We start from the raw sequence: 21,887 nt of genomic DNA, 5'->3' as shown, positions 1-21,887 counted from the left end.
TGGCCCTGCCATAGGCTCTGTGAAAGTGGCCTTAGCAGGTGCCGGAGTGCTGTGTGGTGCTACGCCCCTGTGCACCACATCAGCGAAGTTTTGTTTTGCTGTGAAGGAGAATGTGTTTGTAAGCGCAAAATGCCTTGTCGCTTCTTTAAATGAAATGCTTTCCTTTGTCTTTATGGTGATTATCTCTTTTTCTTTCTTCCAGGACGGACACACCCTGGAATATGCAGCATGATCTCCTTCACAGTTTGCACAGCGCAGGGCTTCATCACATCCTTCAGATTGGTGATCATTCGAGGCACATTTTGCACAAGTTTTGCGACCGCGGCAGCTCTGTGAGTCGCGGTCGAACCTTTGACAATTGAAACATCTGCGAGGGTTGGGTATGTATGGTCTTAAATTGACTTTCAAATATCCCACGTCGATTGTGTCGGGTAGTGTGCCAGTGTTGAACGTGAGGATCAAGTGTTCTGTGTATATTTCCTTATTGTCCTTCCGGATTTTGATTCGGTGGACATGACGTCTTGGTCAGTGAGCCCTTCGAGCATTTCCTTTTCAGTTATGTGAACAAAATCATTTTCGGATATTACGCCACGGACAGTGTTAAGTGAGCGATGAGAAGTCACGGAGACAGGGATTTCCCCTATGGACTTTAGGTTGGAGAGCTTAGAGTGTTGGACATTGTTGCACATTTCGAGCAATAGATCGCCGCTGGCCATTTTTGAGAGCTTGTAGCCAATGCCTAAGGTTTCTGTCAAGCACTTTGACACAAGGAAGGGGGATATTATTCTTGCCTGTTTATTTGGTTCTTCACTGTGGATCACATGATATTTGGGAAAGGTTACTTTTTTTTTCTGAAAGAAGTCGTCTGCCTCGTTCCGCCCTCTTTTGAGAGAGCGATCTGGTTTTGAAAGTAGGGGAGCCACAAAAAATTTTGTTTTTCGGTCGCGGTGCCAGCCACCCACCACGGAGTCCAACAAGGGGACGGGACAGGCACTTGAAAGCAAGTCCTGCACATGCCAGCTGTACACCTCAACTATAACCAAATATGACGCAACTCAGGGTAGTTGGTCACACAAGGTTAACCCTCGCCGCCAGGAAAAAAGGAAAAACCAAGAAGCGAGTAGGAGATAGGAGAGTTGTGAGAAAGACATAGGAAAGTGAAAGATGGAGGGGAGGATAGGAAAAGGCGACTGCCGATTCACCCCGGTCGGGTCAGGCCGGAGGTGCCGTCAACAGGAAGCTGGGGCCAAAGTGGTGTGTTGCCTTCGCTGAGGGGCCTTAAGGGTCCAAATGCTCGGCATCGGCTCAACCACCAGAATCCCCTTTTCCCCGGACACGGCGATGCCACGCATGGCTAGGCACGGGTGCTCGGGTCCATGGTGATGCACTATTCACCATCATCCCCTTGCGGGGATGTCCCTGTGGATGCTAGGGAACCCGTGGTGTCGCCACTCACCAACGCCTGCAAGCTGTAGACGCCCCCCTGCGGGGAGTTTATGCGCATTGCTCTGTGAAATAAATGCTCAGTCGAAAGTCAGCGCTTGTCCATACACATGTCTCTCACTGTGCCTTGTCTCTCCTGTGATCCCTTCACATTCCTTTTGAGATCTAGCTTTGGTATTCAGGCGCCGCTCCTTCAGATCGCCTTTCTTTACTATGAGGACGTGGAGGCGGAAAAAATGCAAGCCGAGCAGACTGCTTGAAGGAAATCAATGCATGCAACGTGTGTGAAGCCAGCCAGGGATGTAGCCGGCAAGTGAGCCTCCAGCCGGGATCTGATACATTGAGTGCGGTTCCAGAGGGCCCGAAGATGAGTGGCCCAAGTTCACCAGCATCCATGGCACAACATCAGCCATGCAGCAAGCATTTGCAGCCCAGCAGTGGTCCTTGTGACGGGACTTTGCCACTCCGCAGATAAGCAACTGTTTATCTCCACTGTCCCAAATTTTTTTCTTTGTCCATGTAACTTGATTCCTGTATCCAGATTTTTACTTCTGTATAGATTCATTCAATTGCTTAACATTGTGTACGTTCATGCATCTTTTTTCGGTGATTACACCGGTATTACCTGTGTATTAATTTCACCATACTCTGTCTTTTGTCTTATTCTCAGTCATGTATGCTTCACTGCCTTGCCTTTTGGAAATCACAATGTTACTGTCAAGCTCTGTGCGTGATAGTTTTGTTGCAACTTGATTCGGGGTAGAGATTTTCCATTTTCCAATCTGCCATGTATGCAATATGCTTTCGGTCAGTGGCGTGACCACTGTTCCCAGTGAGCATTCCGAACCTCCTTCTTCAGCACGTGGGGCGGAGTAGTCTCTCGCTCCACCCTCTCTAAGTTTAGGGAGTGTGTAGTGGTGGGATGGTGAGCCCGATTATTTATGGCATTGTCTATTCTCGCCTTTGATTAGCTACTTAGGGCATCATAAGAAGATTTTCTCAGCACTTTTCACGGCGCCTATTCTCCCGGCATAGTTCATTTTAGCTGCTGCCGGAAGTATCAGCATGACTTGTCTCTTACCACTGATCAGCTACAGCATGAGCAGAGTCCATGTTTTATTCCTTGTGGCCATTCTTGGCTACTGAGAGCTCTGCAGTGCTAAGCAAGGTTCACATGGCTTGACACAGCGGAAAGAAGAAGCAATGAACAAGAGTTTGCACCCGGTTAACTCAGCAACACTGGCACATACCTGCAACAAGGAAAAATAACTCCAATGTTAAAAAGTGCTGATTGTGAGGGCGAGTACGAGGGAGGGCCAGGAAATTTTATGAAGTAAGGGCGAGGGAGGGAAGGCGAAAATGAGGGCATTGCCAACCTCTGGCTGCAACATACTCGGCGAAAAATTGTGTTGGGCTCACCTGCCTTTGGTGCAGCCTGGTGCAATTTCAGTCCAATTAATGCTTTAGGCGCAGCTGTCCCAGCGCTGCCTAGTCAGTAATATTTTTGATCTGGAAACTTAATTAATTAGTAAAGACTAATGAGTTAACTTCTTAAATATTGGTGTCAGAAATAAGGTGTAAATGCGGAAGTTGTAGGTCGCCTTTAAAAACAGCCAGCTGAAATGTTTGCACCAAGGCACCATCAACGCAGTTTTTTTTTCACTGGCCTTAAAAAGAGAGCCTGCAAAATACAAAACATACCATGTGACAACGGAGCTTCTTCAGCATCTCTAGCAATGTCTCAGAGAACAAATTCCACTTCTCTCCGGAGCACTGTCCCCAATGGGGTTTTGTGCATGCACTGGGCAGACATGTGCCAGCAGCTGGTAGCTTTTGTAATTCACAGGCTTCCTTTAATTTAAGGCTGGTGACTAAATAAAGCTGCACAGATAGCATCATGGTGCAAATGTTTCAGTCAACTGTTTGTCACAATGCTATACAACTTCTGAATTGATACATCATTCCTGAAGCTGATATTTTAAAAGTTAGCAAATTAGTAATGAAGCTGGTTTCACTCGGTTAGGACACTCTGTCTTTTTTAAAACCCAGGTTAAATTTAGGTGGGACACCCAGTACATGAAAACTATACATGCCTGAGAAAGCTTAAGCATCAACATGGATGGCCAACAGCCTAACCAAAGAGCGAATATTTAAAATATAATATAAAAGACAAGGAAAAATACAGAATATATCAGGACTTGAGGATTGCACTACTACCACAAACAAGTGAAGCACAGTAGACTCCCTTTGAGATGGACTTGAAGGGACCAGAAAATATGCAGCTGGGATCGAATCCAAGCTGCAATGGCTGCATTTCGATGGAGACAAAATGCAAAAATGCCCGCATACTGTGAGATTTCTGTGCATGTTAAAGGACCGAAGGACCGCAGGCGGTCGTGATTAATCCGAAGCCATCCACTACAGCATCGCTCATAGCCCCGTGTCCAGCTTTGGGACATTAAACCTCACATACTATCACTATATGAAGAGAAAAATTCGTCTTACTGGTGAATTCAATTTAAGGAAGTAAAAAATATTGTGGTCACATTGAAAGAGAAAACGCCTCCAAATTTGGCTGTTGCTCTAAATGACCAATAGCTGATGTGATATTGAGTCGAACCTCACGGCTGTTGGCAGCCACCGAGTTTTCGGTACCTTGCAAATAATATGAAGGGTCAACATGGTGGCAAGGATGCACAAATGAAATGACATTTTTAAGTGTGTAGTCAGGAGAGCCCAACAGAAAAAAAATGCACAAATAACAGGCCCACCAATGACACTTTGGCTGTACATGCACAAAGCTCTGGGAAAGAAAGCCAAACAGCTGCTCATTTAAGTGCCAGTATATCGATCATGCAAATGTGGCTAGCTTGAAAGTACAAAGGCATGCAAAAATCTTTTTTTTTTTTTTTCAATGCCCCTTCCCAGGTTACTGTGTTTATATACCTAACAGATTTTACTAAACAACTGCTCAAAATATCGCCACTTATGAGCTCCCAAAGGTAATTTTTAGAAGAAGGTTATAACCTTGAATGCACCAAAATTCTATCATTAAAAATTTAGACTAGTACAAATTTCTCACACACCTCAGATGACTTCAGGTCATAAGCCACATTGCTCTAACTGTCTGCGACAATAAGGTGCCCTTCATGAGATGCACATGTCATGTAACCATGCGCTGTGCTACCTGCAAACAAAAATGTGAATTTAGGGTTTGTTAACATCATTTGCAGTGTCCAAAATTGTGTGCATACAATGCCACTTCCAGCATTTCCTTTCCAAAATATAACTTTCAAACAACAACAATCTGATGGAACAGTAAATTTTTGTGCTTTTTATGACAAGATAACACAAACTGCCAGAGCCGAAATGAAGATTTTAAGGCACCAGTGGTGGATTGCAAGATTGTGCCATGAGCAAAGGCTTAATTCGCAAAACAAATGTGTGCAAATCACAGAAGACACTTCGGTCAAACACATCCAAAGAGTAATTTGCAAGACTGGTAGCCTGTGTACAGGAACAGTCACGAAGACTGTTCACCACTTTTGTATTTATTACAGCTGTGCCAAGTAATTGTAGCCAAGTTTGCGCATCACATACAATTTGAAAGAAACTTTGATTTGTAAAGCACTGCACAAAGCAAGGCAAAAGAAGCATATGGATAAGACTTCTGCTATCCTGCCCAGTCTGTGGCATTAGTTCTTTTTCTACGAGATGCTTTACAAATCACAGAAACAGTGAACAAACTACCCAAGCAACAAGTTCTTTTCACATTAAAGGAACTACTAATGTGAAAATGTAAGGCAGGGAACCCCAATTACACCTTACAATGAAAGCACTAAAGGAGCTCGTGTGAAACTAATATGCATGACTTGTGTGAAATTTACGCTAGGTGAAGCAGAAAGTACGAAATGCTTGTAGCAGACCACCCAAGAGCACCAAAAGAAACTCCCCTATGGCCAGATAACTTGAGGTTGGAACCTCTCCCAGAACACAAGAGCCAAGAATCGGTGATTGAGAGGTGATAAGCTGAAGTCAGATTATACTAGAGATGTCTACAAAAAGAAAATGACATCCTCCTACAACTTGCCACAGACAACAGCATCAATGGCAACAAAAGAGGCATAGCTATGGTGCACATCAACCATGAGAGAGGCCGCTCCACACCTATATACACCGAAATGTTAGACAAGGCACCTCTTGGGAACACACTAGAGAGTCGAGTCACTGCTCTAACTTTGAACCTAGTTTCACGGGGTGATTCCTACAGCACAGACAGCCGTGTACAGAATCCTACTGACTTACAACAGGCACTTAGGGGCATCTCCAGAAACCTGATTCTCTCCGAAATTAGAGAAAAACTTTTTCACACCCTACAGTGCATACCACACTGCACCTTTCATGTAACATGGGTTCTTAGACACAATGACATAGAAGGTACTCCGTTTCATACATCAGGTGCAATGCTGTGAAAGGTACTGAAGTATTCCAGACGGAAAAATAAAGGGAGATGTGTTACTCTGGGCTTGTTCTCTGACCGAGTGGTCTAAGGCACAAGAAAGCGACAGTGTGTCATCAGCAATAAGAGTTGATTTAATGAAGCTGATGACAAATGTGTCATATATAGTAAGCCTGCAGGTAAAGCATTTACTATGTTTCGCTCACCACAAGGAGCGCTCTACTTTTTTGTTGAGGATGCAGGCAGCGCAAACAAGAGCGCTAGCTTAGACAGTGTTGCACTTGATGTATGAAACTGGGTATAAGCAGGTGGACCTGCTCACCTGAGAAGCCGTGTTCCAGGCTCCTACCATGCCCTGGCAATGGGAATCCCATTGCTCTAAGTGTAAAAACAGACACACCACAGTAAAAGGAAAATTGATGCCTACCACACGGGAGGTAATAAGGTCTCGGTCCTGCCAAGATCCCCCCCCCCCACACACCTCCCTGTTACAATAATGTTTTCATTTCTATTTCGCTTTCATTCAGTCGTTCACGTGGCGCCACCAAAAGGCAGCGCCACGACCGTGCGAGAATAAAAAGGGCATGGCACGAGGAGTGCATGTGTTATTTGAACAGTGGAACGCAGTGTGTGTTCTTTGGAGTGTAGCCGTTGATGGCGGCCACCGAGCCGGTACGTGTCTCGGCAAGGGCTATCATGTTAGCTCATAACACCCCCTCTTCTTTTTTACAACCTTCACAGAGAAGATATGTTTGCATTCTGCTGAGCACCCAGATGCAGATCCTACCATCCCAATTCCCTCTAGTGCTGAAAGCAATTGTGGACGATCTTTCCTGCCCTCAGTGCCAGTGCTCTCAAGCTACAAATGTCCACACATTTTGGGAGTACCCCAGGGCAATGACCAGCCCTCGCATACAAACCCTATCTCACCCTCCCCAGGGGCCTAAATCACCTCAGTGGCTGTGGAGGACCAGGAAACACTGGTTTTTCCCGTCTGGCACATTTCACGTTGAGTATGATTAAACCGGGCTTGAGTTAATTAAACAAACATTATTTTTCTCAGATAACACGCTATGATTTTTCCAGGACGAATACACACTCTCTCTATGTTGTCACTTCAGGAATGGAAGCATGCAGCAGAGCCTCCATAAGGTTAGCAGCTAACAACATAAGGGAAATTAAAAAAAAAAAGGTAACAGTAGTAACAAAAGTACACTTCAGTATGGTACAATAAGTGAACCTCAAGCAGCATGCATCAACAAAAACTAAAGCGAAAGCCACAAATAAAGCTTGAAGACAAGGTTACTTAACTTCCCATGGCAGCCACACACTATGGTTCAAAACAAATGTGTTATCTGCTGCATCTTTGCATCAAGCAGGTTGCTTGCTTGCTGCATACGCAGAAATCCTGGCTATCAAACAACCATACCTAGAACAGGTTTCGCAATAAAAGTAACCAAATCTTCTATGATGCATCATGCAAGGAAGCAAACCTACGACCATGTGATTAACAAACCATATGCAGCGCAGCAGTGGCCTAGTGGTTTGAGCATCTCCTTGTATGCGGGATGTGCAGGGTTCGATCCCCTGTGCCACCGGGTACCCACCGGTGATACAGTGGGTACAAGCTTACCCTTGGCTGGTGAAATGCTTAGAAAATTGGTCTCTGACCCCACCTTGAGTACAAAAAGCTGCACTGTGCCATGGCACTCTTTGGCCAAGCTGCCCTTGCACCATTAAAATCCGTCATCAGCAACAAACCATATGTGCTGCCGCTATTATACATGACACATTTGCTGTTCTATTTAACATGAAGTGATTAGGCCTTGAGCATTGGACTTTCAATGGTGAAGGTCAAAACAGCTCAATGAAAAACTAAGTTAAAAAAGACATGGTGCATGGTCACAATTTTTACATGGTGCTGCACGATTACCAATGGCCATTTCCCTTACCCTAGAAAAAAAATAAACCAAAGGAAACAGGAAGGAAGGAGGGGGAAGTAAAACGAAAGCTGAAAGTCAATATCAAACAGTACACTGTTCACTCATTGAATATAAATGGATGACAGCTGTGTGCACCTTCAATGAAAAACTAGGTGTAATTTTTTCATCAGGTTTTGTCGGTAAATTTTTAAAACAACACCAAAAGTCCTGAAAATGCAAGCAGTCCCAAACAAGAGCTTTTGATTGAAAACACTCTGTGCTTACAGGTACACTAATGGTCGCACAATGATACAACAAGTTGAATACTGAAGCAGTCACTAGAATACTTCGGTATGATGCTAATGCTGCACCACTACTGTTATCACCACTGCCAGGATGCACACTGCATATGTGCAGTGCTGCAGTATGAATAAGTAGGTGGAGTTGGGGCTGGATGCGGGTGCATACACAGAATAATGGCAACGGCACAATAATCTTCTACTATTAGCTTGTGGGAAGCTGTAATCTCATGCTCTTCTGATGCACAAGGAACTTTTTGCTGTGCGCAAGAAAAGCAGCCGGATAATGAGGTCTTTTTGGAAACTGCACTGTATGATACTCTAAATTCTCCACTCATTCGTGTTAAAATTAAAACATTCATTAGCAACTATTAATGACCACATAAAAATTCTGGTCAGGAAACCGAAGCATCATAAACCCTGTATCCCATGTTTGTGCTTGCCTGGTTCAGTTTGAATATGTGCAGGAATAATGGTTACATGCAGTACATACAGATTGCTCTGTGGTGCCCCAAAGCCACCAGGTAGCTTCCAACTGGGCTGAACAGCAATTGCTGGGCAAGGCCCAGTTTCTCCATAAAGGGGCGAAGCTTCTTGAGTGTGAGTGTATTTCCGTCTTTCTCCTGTGAACGGATGGCCACAATGTCATATTAGTGGGTGGCACAATCAAATCTGGAATTCCTAAACCATCCTAGGCACTTCATGACAGATTGTTCCAAATATGGTGCATTCAATGCATGTTGCTTCGTAGGCCTCAGTCAGTGCTAAAAGTATGGGTCCATTGAAGGGGATCCTCTAGTGATTTGAACACAGGTGGAGAGGGAAATAAAGTGGGAGAGAGCGGCTGACGGCCTGTTTTATGCATCATTTTATACAAAGGGGAGAAATCAGATTTAAACGCCATTGTTTGCTCATTTTATGACACAGACCTGAAACAAGCTATTTCCACACACTACCATTGTGCTGGAGTTTTGTAGCTGGAGTTCTTAATACAAAAGAAAGTTTAAATGCTAAAAATGATGAATGCAACAAGCTATTGCCAAAAAAAAGCTGAAAAAACTTTTTTTTTCTGCCATTTTGTACCACACTGCCGCAACTGGCGGCCACCTCTGGAAGCTGAGATTTTTCCCGCTCTCAGTCAGTACGAAACTGAAACATAACAGGCATTGTATACCATTATGCACATTAAGCCATTGTCTCGTCTTCGATCTCCAAGTTAACAGGACCCCTGTCCTTGCGTCTTCCAATTTATCAGCCTACACACTATTCCTATTCCTTTTCTTGCCAAAACATTCGTGTATCCAGCAAGTAACCGCCTGTGTCTTGGCGACTCCCCTGCAGTGGATATGTGCCAGCATTGTTTGAGGCCAATCAACCAACCAAGCAACCTGAGATGCTACGTCATAACACCCCCGCTAATCCTGAGATGCAGGCACTATGCACACATAGTCAACTTGGTGTAGCTTTCTCTGACACACTTTGTCCAGCTCTTCACTTTCCCTTGATGTAAATTTGTAATGAAGCTTTCAGTGCAGTGCAACAAAATGACAAAGCAGTGCTGCCCTCATGACCATCACAACCATATTGTTGCTCGAGGCACACCTTTGCATACGTTTCTGAGAGATGAGAAGCTCCGAAGACTATGAAATCATGCTGTACAGCCATCATGCCTAAACTGGATGCCTTTGACTGGTAACCTTTACCAGAGCTTTCTCTGCACATGGATTTGGAAACTAGTCCAGCTGTATTGAGAATGCTTGGCATGACGTTTGAAAGACAATGCTGAAAGCTTGACGCTGTTCTATTTGTCTTCTCAAAAAACACAAACCAGAAAGGAGTCAGGACTAGCTAGGCCTTTCAGATGAGGAGCAGAAGAGAGGTTAGTGCTGTTTTCTAACTCAGGCAGCACTAAGAAAGAGTAGTGTGCTCGGGTGACTATAACGTAAGCGTAAATAAATGCCTATTTATAATAAATGCAATTTTTTGCATTGCCGGCGGTTAGATCCCGGTTCGCAACAGCATTGGAAGCTTCTTGAGATGATGTTGAATTTTAATGGTTCATGGGCAGCTATAGCCAAAAAACGCCATGGCACAAGGTATTTTTCGTTACACAACAAAGACCCATTTTCCAAGCATTTCACCAAGAGAAGCTGAGCACCAGTCCTGGACAAAACTTGTATTGCACCCATTGTATCACTGGTGGGTGCCCATCGGCACTGGAATATCGAACCCCACACCTCCTGCATGCGAGGCAGATGCTAAAACCACTTGGCCACCACTGTGGCACAAATTTCTTCTCCTTATCCAAGTCCTATAAATGGTGCACAGTAAGGCTGCTAAGCTGAAACAATAAGAGCACTGCCAGAATGCGAGGTTCGATACTCATATCCAGACTGATGCACTATTAGCGTTGGAAAGCGTAGTACTTTGCTTACTGCAATGTTTAATTTAATGCATCCTTGAGTTCCTTGTATTCGCATTCGCTTAGCCCTAGGCAGTGCTTAGCTCTCCCTAGTAGAGCGCGGTGAATGATTACTGGTGCATCTGTGTTTGTGTTTGCATTTGATAGCTGTCAAGAAGCTGCAGTTTCTTGGTGCTTCATGTGGTATAAGACGGTAAACGCTCGCTAGACTAAACTTCAAATTGCGTCGGACAACACAAAGCGATGACCAATCTAATGATGCTTTGGTAGCGCCGTAACAGCTGCCTTTTTGTCTCAATTCCGCATGTGAAACAGTGTGCATAGCACCCAACGTAGCATTATTATAACTGTCGCCGCCATTGTAGTTTAACTCATATATGCCAAGCGTCCTACAAGCAGGACACTTTGCTTGCATTGGCTAGTGTAGGTTCAAAGATGCTCTAAACTTTTATGTGCAAAGGTTGTTTTGTGTGCGTTCAGTTTTGTGTGTTGCGTGCATTCAGAAAGATCTGCCAGTCTTCTCTGGATACCATTTTTCAGATTCGACCCCATTGACTACATTGTGATTCTGCAAAAAAAAAAATAATAATATTTGCAAATTTGCATAAGAAACCCACTGCGCATGATGACAAATGTGATTTTAAATATTTGTCAAATATTTGAGGCTTTGAAAAGGGTAGAAAGTTGGGCGACTCGGTATCGATCCATGAGAAAAGGAGCGCAAACAGCCCCGGATAACTTTTTCAGCCCCGGATAAACTAAGTGCCGTATGCAAAAGAACCCTGTCCGCCGAACAACATCCCCAAAATCCGCAATGTAACACCCGCCACCAGAAAAGATTTGTTAAATGCACAGAGGGCATCGTGTACAGCATCCCGCTGTCCTGTGGGAAGCAGTATGTGGGACAGTCTGGTAGGTGCCTCAACGAAAGGCTTTGTGAACACAACAACAACATGAAGTCGTTAACAGGCAGTAATCTGGCTTTGCATTGCAAGGAGTGCGGGTGTGTGCCCATTCTCGATAAATGCTCCGTCGTTGCCAGAAGCAGAGATAAACTGACTCGAGAAATCGTTGAAGCTACACAGATAGCTACTTTGCGTGATCTATGTTTTAGGGAGCCCTCTATATTCTTATCGAAATGAGAATTGGCATCCCTAAGGTTGTAATAGCCTTTATCCTCTCATCTTTATCTTTTTATATTGATTTCTGTGGCTTCCCAGCTTTGGCGCATGCGCTCGTCGATAGGCCCAGGTCTCGGTCGCCACGGTCTTGTGCGCTCTCTTCAGTTGGAAGTTAGCGCTTGTGGTGTGTGTTCTGTCTTTGCCCATTGTCTTGTGTTCGCGTTCCTTTTCTCATAGATTTGAAGCTTTACCACATGTAACAGGTAGCGAATTTGCCTATATTATCCTACATTGTATGATGGCACAAAAATCGGTGCTGAGAAAAATATTTCCAACAATAAAAAGATGATTCTGAAGTGAACTAAAGTCTTCATATCAAAACATATCTTAATTTGTTAAAATTTCTGAAGTTTCGGCACATATGAGTAAAGCATGTGAGAGAAAAGCTTAAGATGTTGCTAATCCCAACATTGCCTGACAGGTACTTCCACTGCCTTTGCTTGCTCATCGCCGCTGATCGCTCGTAGGCCTGGGCCCTTATTTTATTTTAATCCCATTAATGCAAAAATACTTGATTGTTAGAGACATAATCCCCGCTTGCGTAACAAATTTTGTGGTCACCGCTTTGGCTCAGTGGTTAAGGCGCTCGGCTATGGAGGCAAAATACAAAGGCGCCTGTGTGCTGTGCGATGTCAGTGCGTTTCCGGAGTGGAGGCACCTCTTTCTCTCTTTCTTCTTTCATTCCCACCTTCCTCCCTTCCCTTACAGTGTGGGTTCGGGTGTTCCTCGAGATGTGAGACAATTACTGTGCCATTTCCTTTCCTTAAAAACCACTTTCATTTCATTCAGAACCAGGTTTCATGTTACACAGCTATGCAATGACGTGCTTCAGGTACTGTAGCCAGATACCTGTCCGATAAGGGTGTTATGACGTCACACTCTTCATTTTGCATTTGATGAAACCATCCACTGCAAAATTTGAAAAAATGACAGCTACATCTTGGCATAATCGCGCATTGAGAGTTCATTTCCAGCATTTTCTTCAAATTTTCATAATTTGCTTCAGTATGCTGTTAAGAAAGTGACAAAACTGAACCCTCTGCACATCCTCAATGACTAGAGACAACAGGAAGCAGATTCAAACACCCCAATGCCATCATTTCATTCCTTGGTTTTTATCATGCTGTTCCATTTTCTTCACGTGTTTTGTTTTAACGGCTCATATAAAAATTTCCACGGAACAAAAATCAGTTGCTAGTTTGCGCTCTGTCTGTCTGCATGGTTTTTTCATCCCCTTTTGCCTCGCAACCAGAGTAGTGCACTAAGGAAGCCAAGCATGAAAAGCCAACTATTCTCATTCGCAGCTTTATCTCCTCAATGCCTTCAGGAACTAGGCAGGCATAAACATGGCCTTCCTGGCCTTCTTTGGATGAACAAGCTCATATCTCTAAGTAATCACTTGAAATCATAGTCCCTGTAGGAATCTTCTTGTCGTTTGCTAGCAGGCACATGGTTCTCAAAAGCAACAAATGCCATTTCTTGTGGCATACATCCCTTACTTCGTTCTTACGAGTGTAGCCTCCCATGGTTGATTTGTGCTGTGCTGTGCCTGTGATGCCAAGGTTAGCTAGGTGGCACCTTATGAGCTAACCACAAAGTAAAGAAAATGATGGCTGGTTTTGTGCATCGCACCAGCTAACCAGTTTTAAAGGGACACTAAAGGAAAATACTTAGTCAATGTGGACAGACAGGTTAGCGCCACATGACAGCGAATAAGTCATTTTTACCGAAAACGGAGCTTTTGATAAGCCAGAAAATTGCATAAAAGTGAAGTACACATGGCGACAATCCTCGCAGATTCCTGCAACTGCACTCAGTGACGTGAATTCTTTGCCGCCCATGATTGGTTCATTGCTTTACCATTGAAATACGAGGAAAGATTAGGAAAGCAGCATGGTGAGCATAGCCAAGAATGTGAAGTCTCAAAATTAGAAAACCACAAACCAGATGATGGTAAGAAAGATGAGGCACAAACACAAATGCCAAGTTTTCCACTTCCCATTCTGTGCACTCAACCTAAGTGCAGCCGTTGTACACAGCAAGTTCAGAACTGCAAACTCTCATTAGAATTCGCGCTCGGATGTGGTACTTCCGATTCGCCGGAGCACTCTGGAAAATGCTCGTCATAAAAATGACGCAACCTTCCCTGGGTATGGGGGCCATGAATGAGCAATAATATCGAGAATTTTACTTCTGATTTTCTCAGCAATGCCAAGATACCAAGAAACTTCATCAAGCCTTATGAGACGTGAGGCAACAGTTGCTCTGTGCTACGTGCAAGAGCTTACACCAGAAAACCAAACAGTCATGAAGGGAGACCTTCAGAGATGCTGCCCCTTTTTCCTGCATCCAGTCAGACAACAAGGCTGAGTGCCACACATTAAACAGAGTCCACTTTGCTTCTTAGACAGCAACCTAAATTCCCACTGGAAGATTCCAAAAGACTGGAATGAAGCTGAGAATGCTAGGCATACGATGGCAGTTTCAACATTTTCACGCGACAGTGGCCTGACATGCAGGCTTTGGTACTGCCATGTAAGGATACTGCCACAGATCTTTGTACTGTTTGTTTGTTCATGCTCAAAGCCACTGGCACTCGGTCCTTTTCACCGTTTCCTCACTGCCAGACTGCGGTCACCACTACATGACAATACGGACATGAAATGATTGACCTGACGGGAAACTGTATACAAGACACAAGTGCATGCAAAATAATTTTATATATAATAGTTGTACTCACTGTGCTTATTACCACCACCTTCACACTTTCTTCATGTCATTCCTTGTTTTCCTATCGTGCAGGCCAGAAGTTCGTAAGAAGCGGAGCAGTGCTTTGGAGGCCTTCACTGCCGATGATCACTGCGGCCAGGGGCCGAGAATCATTTCTGTCAGTGGGCGTGGATCTAGACGCTCCAGCGCACGGCAGAGCGACTGCCTTTCGGCACTATAGGCAGGGCAGTCACAAAGAATGTGGGATATAGTCTCATCATACCCGCAGATGGCACTTGCAGGGCTATCAGCCATACCGATTAAGAACGAGTAATGGTTGGTGAAACCTACACCAAGCCACGCTGACCCCCCCCCGTGTAGGGTAGCAAGCCGATTATTTCTCTGAGCGCAAAGTCAGAGCATGCTCACAGACCAGAGGCATGGCCATACAGCGGAGGTTTCCTCCTTTCCTCCTTTCAATATTGCATTGAAACTCCCTGTCAGCTTGCAGCTCAGACTACACACTTATATGCTGCTTCCGTTACATTGGAAGTGTGACAGTAATAATTGCACACAAGGCAGTAATAAAAATTCGACTTGGTAATAGATCTAAGCCTTAAAAGCAGAGACCTGATCAACCCTAGAACTGAAATAATGCAATAATGAGTGCCAATAAATGAACTACAATTAGTAAAATGACTTTTCAAGTGCTGGTGCATTTTCTGTACCAAATATGTCCCTGAACACTTGCAACATGAATATGCAGTCAAGTAAGTGCAGCAGGTAAAGAGGATGCCATATGATAATGAGCACACTCAAGTGCAATGAGGTTCACAAAACAAGAGGTGCCATTTAAGAAAAGGACAGAGAGGCATGACTAAGACTGATTGGGAGTGGTGCAGTAGATGGAATATTAAGATATTGTGCGCTGTATGGGCCAAAAAACAATGGAAGCAGTGGGGTCAATTCAGCGAGATGCTGCCAAGAAGTACTCCATGCAAAGAAACCCTCAGTGCAGAAGTCTTGATTGCACTTTTTGTTGCTATGAGACTGCCATAAAAACACACTGCCAACAAATTTCATAGGGAACAAACTGATGGCGTCCAGCAGTAGTTCAATGCAACATTTCTTCTCATACAAGCCATGAAACCTGCACAATGGTTACCATACCATCAAACGAATAAGGCAGGAGCTCTGCTATGGGTTCAACGCCATACTGAACTGAACTGAACTGATCTTTATTTACCAGAAAGGCTGGTGGGTCACCCGAGCTAAAAGCTGTAATCAAACAGCTTGACGAGGCCCAGGCAACCCTTACAAAGCAGCATAGACGAGACCACTAAATGATAATAACACTAATAAAAATGATGAAAAAAGGTTAACATGAAATATTCAGCTTTACAAAAAATAAGAAACACTTTCAGGTAGTTCAATAGAAAATGTGTACACAAAGACTGCATTCTTTGTTAAGATTGACACAAAGCACATGAATAATGTGAAGGCATTTTCGTGAGCAGTTGGAGGGAAGCTGTAAAAGAATAACTAAGAAACACTGTAGCAAAAAAAAAAAAAAGCCAACAAAAAACCCAACAATGAGTCTACATATTTGCTGGCAACACAAACTAACTGAAAAACAGAACCGAAATTATTCATGGCAACTGAGCAAAGCTAACATTAAGGCGATTGCTAAGGCAGTAAACGATCAACAGCAACATCCACTGACATACAGAGTTAGTTTCAGTTCACAACTGAGAAAGAGTTTAATTTCCTATATCCCATTGATGAAAGTTTTGGAACAAATTTGTAATATCTTGTATTTTTGGCTTGTACGTTGGTCATGGACTTATGCTGTACTTTTTAGCCCTTCTCCCCTCACTGCTGTGATGCCAGAAATGTGCTGTGGATAAATAAATACAGTTGCACTCAAGGCCTGTCTGTGAGAGTGCATCTCAAGTGAAGAAGAGCACACCATAAAGCCAAGTCACAAGGTGGGTGGTATAGATGATGCTCCAACACTTCTCAACGCCACTCTGCATCTGTGCCACATGGGCTAAACCTGAAAACTGCACAAGGTGTTATGGTAGTTATAGCATTATTTTCAAGGCAGTGCAAAATGTCTAAATTTAATGGCATTAAATGCCATGGTCATGATAAGAGCTTATATACTTACATTAAGCTGCTGTCATGAGGAACATACAATGGTATGGTATTTAGGGTTTAAAGCTATATATGGGCTATAAGGACACTGCAGTGAAGACCTCCAGATTAGTTCAGACCAGCTGGGGTTCTTTATCGTGCACTAACATCACACAGCATACGAATATTTTTGCATTTTTCCTCCATCGAAATATGGCTACTGCAGCTGGGATTTGACCCCGCAGCTTTAGGCTCAGCAGCTGAACATCAAAGCAACCGAGCTGTTATGGCAGGTAGGAATGTAGAGTAAAATTCGTGTAGAGGCACAGCTGATGTCTTCAACGAAAAGAAAAAGTGATGTCATTAGAGGCAGTGACTACTGAGGTTATGGCTATCTGTAATCGGCAGTTTTATTTAACGTTAATTTGTCAATGCACAGCAGGGTTTATGCAACTATTTGCATCAGAACTTGTTACAGATTCAATTAGTATCGTTTTTGTGGATTGTCATAAAACTATCATAGCATACTGAATAACAGCTATCTGCGCAGAAAAATGAAATGTCACTTGACTTGTTGCTTCATGTTATACCTGACTCTCCAGGAACTATATAAGAAAAAATGTGAAATTTACACTCAAGCCAGATTTAAAATGAGGACATGAACTTGGGAGGATATGTTGCGTGCTGAAAATATAATCGATGGCCTATTAATGTAGCAGAACAGATACTAAGGAAGAAAAACACTGTCATATGTGGTACAGGATAAGGCGGAGAGATGCGATCATGAAATTAACGGAAGTAAGGTGGCCATAGCTGGCACAAGCGAGGTAGCTAGAGATTATTGGGGAAGGCCTTTATCCTGCAGTGGATTAAATGAGCTGATCACGAGTTGCCTAAACTACATGTGCTATGTGTTCAGTGATCTCATTAAAGTCGATTCCATGCAAGCTGCTTGAACCCACAATATATTCACGCCTAATGTCTCATCTTGAATCTAACTGTTTCTTTGCACCTAATCAGCACTGTTTTCGCAAACACCACTCCTGTGAAACTCGACTGCTTGCTTTTACCAACAATTTGTTTCCATTCTGGATTCTTAATCATTTGTGGATTGAATTTTTATCGAATTTGCAGAGGCATTTGATACTGTGTCACATCAACTACTACTTTTCAAGCTTAGCAAACTAAATCTTGATACTAACCTTATGAAATGGTTTGCAGCACTGCACTCAGTACGTTACAATTAATGACTGCGACTCACCTGTATGTCCTGTAACATCTGGGGCTCCTCAAGGCTCCATACTAGGTCCTCTGCTTTTCTTAATCTATATTAATGACCTCTGATTCCGTTGAGTCACAAATTAACTTTACGCTGATGACTGTGTATTACATAGCAAATATCTAACCTTTCTGAAGCAGTCACACTTCAATCTGATCTTCATAACATCTCTGCTTGGTGCTACACCTGGTCAATGAAACTAAACTTTGGTAAGAGCAAAGCAATGAGAATAATGCATTCGCTTAACCAGCCTTCATGCATGTATTTCCTAAATAACTCTCCTTTAACTCCGTCTTCAATTATACGTATCTTGGCGTATATATTACCGCCAAGCTATCATAGAAAACGTACACTGAACATATTAATAATAATGCTAACCGAACACTTGGTTTTCTTAGCGTAATTTTTTCCTCGCTCCTGTGTCCCTAAAGCTACTTCTATATAAGGCTCTTGTCTGCCTGAAACTAGAGTATGCCTGTTTTGTCCGGGATCCACACTCCAAATCACTCATACAAGCCCTCGAATCCATCCAAAATCACTCTGCTCATTTTATACTTTCTAATATATTATGTTCTGCCAGTGTAACGCTTATGAAGAGCACATTGAACCTTTCCTTACGCCGTTGTATTTCTTGTTTCTGTCTTTTTCAGAAAATATATTTCACCAATGAATACCTAAAACAATCACTTTTTTATCCCCACATACTTTTTGTCTCGCATAGACCACAGTTTCAAAGTTGGCATTCCAAGCTGCAGGACTCATCTTCATTCCGATTCATTTGTTCCAAAGACTAGCACAGGCTGGAACCACCCTCCCGCCTCCATCGTGTCCATCACTGCACCCGACGCCTTCAAGTCTGCTGTGTATAATCCACTTAATTTTAATTAGTGGATTTTTGTTAGTCACCCACTCCTCTCTGTAACACCAACTGGCCCTGAGAGTAAATAAATTAAATAAATGAAATGAAGTGAAATGCTAGTCAGAGATAAATAAGTTCCAAGGACCTCTTTAGGTCCATATTACCATTAAGAACAACACTATTAGAGCTACGAGCCTTATGCACTTTTCTTTATTTCAGTATATGCCTGAACATCCTAAACAATTAAATGAAACATTGCATTTAGTCTATATCATTCTTCTTTCTCAGAACTATAATAAAAAAAGTTCCAAAACAGTGTGCTATAAGATATGATCCATAGATGTGTTATGTGACAAAATCGCCCTTTTCTGGTGACTGCAATGCACTGCCCGATGAGAAATGTTTACCATAAAGGCACTGTCAGGAGCAAAAATGGTGTATATCACTCGAGCTTCAACTAAGCTGTATTGCAGTGCCATATTTTCGGTGGTTTTGATAAGCAGGAGAGCGACAGATTGAAACGAAGAAACTAACATGCCTAAGGTAGAAATGGTCCACCTTTTGGCAGTCTCAACTCCACATGTGGCTGTGACGTGGTGATATGATGCAGTTTAGTCAAAGTTTGCATGGTGTACACCGCTTTTGCTCTCGGCAGTACAGTCGCAAGCAAGCTTTCCCAGTGCTAGAGCGATATGCTGTGGAACAAATAAAGTGTAATTGTATTGCAGTAGCTTCCTGAGGAATGCAGCACTTGTGGCTGTACATCTGAGTGGATGCATATGAGTGTAAGCAGCATCAGTGAGCCTCAGTCCCTGCTTATGAGGAGTATGCTTTGTTCTCAGTGCAGAATACAGCTTGAGTGCTCTAGGCAAGCCTGCTCACAGTTGTACTTTCAGAAACAATTATGTGAAATAATTTACATTACAAAACAAGAGAAAGTCAGTGAGAAGAAAGATGATGTTCATCTCTCACCTTACCATGAAGGCCTGTCGTAAACGAACTTCCTTCGCACCAGACAGCTACTTTGAGTTGCTTGAATCCCGTAGCACAACTTGGATGGGTAACAGAAGGACTCAGTGAGACTTGTGCAGCAACAGTGTTGACAACAGAGCTCCTTGCCCCTTCCACATGCACGGTGCGAGCTTCATGTTCTACATCTCAACAGCGAAATCTAATCTGGAAATATCAGATTACTTTTAAGTGCCGAGGGACATGCTGCTTCAAGAACCAGCGATTCAGGGCATGAACACAGTTGCCAACTTTAAAATGCATGAAATTTTAACTCACTACTAACAGCATGCAGCACGGGATGTTTCAATACAATCTTATCCAAGCATGGCTGACTTTGCATAAAGCCATGTAGCTTTTGTTACGGTCAAACAAACTTGCCCAGCTGTTACACAACACCAGTGTGAGCAGTTTCTCAACTGTGGAGCACCTCTCAACTTTCATCAAGATTTTTCAAATATAAACTGATTTCCATTATGCTGTTAGCTGCATCTACATTCAGAGTGACTGCCCCACTGTCACTCCAAAATGACTCGGCTATAACTTCTCTAATGTATTGTCACACACTAAACAGTTTTCTGCAGCATCTTGAATCTGTATCTACTTGGTTTTTTTTAGAAAGCAGATGTGGTTCTAGAATTTTCTTGATCCACTCCTAGTAGTATAGCCATCCAGTGATCACTGGCCTGCATTACTTCAGCTTGAACGACGATCTGTACTTCCAATTTCTTTTCCCGATGTGATTCCCATTTTTGTGAATTTCATTTTAAGGCATGCAGCTTGATGAAGGTTGGCAATCGCTGCTTCTTGAGCACGCACCACGTTCGTCTCCGCTCACGCGACTGACGAGCGCAATATTTTTCTTTCTGCAGCTCGTGCACAGCAATTCCGGCAGAACGTCGCTACAAAGCACGACTTTCTACCAGAAATCAAGCATACGCGAACACGTGCTGAGCAACAGCGCAGCAGACGTGTACGAAAGGGAGGATACACAGTACTGTGGCCACAACTTATCGGGACATGAAAATTGCTACAAAACTAAACTACTGGGCGATTTGTACTTTTGACTTCCCTGCTCAACCCACACAATACGCCCCTCATCGCCTGGTTGCGGCCTAGGGTGTGAAAAAAAATGCAGGTTTTTGATTTCGGTGTTCCAAAAACTTTTGTAGGCACTTGAGCATACGTTGCGATCGCTTAGCTTCCATAACTACAGCATGCTAAATTAAGCAGAAATCCAAACAAAAATGCATGCACATGCGCGCATGTCGATAACAGGGAAGAAGACAGTCAGTTATAAAAATTGAAACTGCGCTTGGTACGGCGTCCAGAAAGCAATGTTTCGCTCAAGTTTTCCAGTACTGTTATGGTAAGCCAAAGCACTGATACCCTTCGGTGATGGCTTAAAAAAGCCTTACTTTATGAGGTTTGTACACGAGAGACGAGAACTTCATGTGAACCTGGTTTTTCTGGTTCCGTCATCACTGCAGCACAGCTCCAGCACAGCCACATGCACCGTTGCCCACCTAAACCAAACGAATTCCCGCGCAAATAGGATCGGCTTGGATCGGATCGAAGCAGTGCTTGAGTAAAAGCGGTCACAAAGATCACCCACTCCACGGCCCCCACAGACACCTTACCCACTCCACTCCAGTAGTGGAGGTTGGTTATGGTTGGTCTCGAGGTCCGCTTGGAGTAGGAGCTCGAGTCGAGGCGTGCTTACGAATTCGATGGCCAGTTAACCAAGGCGACCAAGGCAACCAAAGGATCAAAGGAAAGGGCCATTGCACTTATTACGCTTGCTACATACACTGCAATCCTCTTTTTGCGCTGCAGTAATTTATTAATTTGCAACTGATACTTTGGTCTGGGCGAAAACATTAACAGATGAGACGCGCAGTACAGCCAGTACAGCGCACATGTATGCGCACTGCGCGCGCTTTTTTTGCGCAAGTATACGTTTTGCGTGCTAAGCGTTGACGGCGCTCAATATCCAGTACACCTTCATGTACACTTAACATTGAGGCGTACGCAAGCATTTGCAAATTATCACGCGATGGACTACTTTAGAGCTAAAAAGACCCCCCCCCCCCCCCCCCCCCCCCCACACACACACACACACACACACACTCGAGTGCACCAGACTTTCATACTCGGCAAGAAACACAGT

The 21,887-nt window shown here is 43.5% G+C and overlaps 1 long non-coding RNA gene across 11 annotated transcripts in view; it reads right to left on the bottom strand.

The window, feature by feature from the left end:
• The window catches only part of LOC144113408 (uncharacterized), a 31,076-nt gene extending 9,794 nt beyond the window's left edge, over positions 1 to 21,282 (bottom strand). For 3 of the 11 annotated variants that reach the window (XR_013310786.1, XR_013310784.1, XR_013310787.1), the window contains exons 1-6: positions 21,136 to 21,282; positions 19,682 to 19,885; positions 14,467 to 14,670; positions 8,617 to 8,746; positions 4,530 to 4,630; positions 2,863 to 2,959 (exon numbers count right to left, since the gene is read on the bottom strand). This is a non-coding gene — a long non-coding RNA (uncharacterized LOC144113408). Of the gene's footprint in view, positions 1 to 2,524; positions 2,694 to 2,862; positions 2,960 to 4,529; positions 4,631 to 6,224; positions 6,281 to 8,616; positions 8,747 to 14,466; positions 14,671 to 19,681; positions 19,886 to 21,135 lie in introns of all 11 variants that reach the window. The other 8 variants (XR_013310790.1, XR_013310781.1, XR_013310783.1 and 5 more) reach the window with 5 other exon arrangements.
• Positions 21,283 to 21,887: the final 605 nt, after the last annotated feature.

Source organism: Amblyomma americanum, chromosome 1 (assembly GCF_052857255.1).
Source record: "Amblyomma americanum isolate KBUSLIRL-KWMA chromosome 1, ASM5285725v1, whole genome shotgun sequence".
Lineage (NCBI taxonomy): Eukaryota > Metazoa > Arthropoda > Arachnida > Ixodida > Ixodidae > Amblyomma > Amblyomma americanum.
The sequence above is the reverse complement of the archived record's forward strand: the minus strand, read 5'-3'. Positions and strand labels throughout refer to the sequence as shown.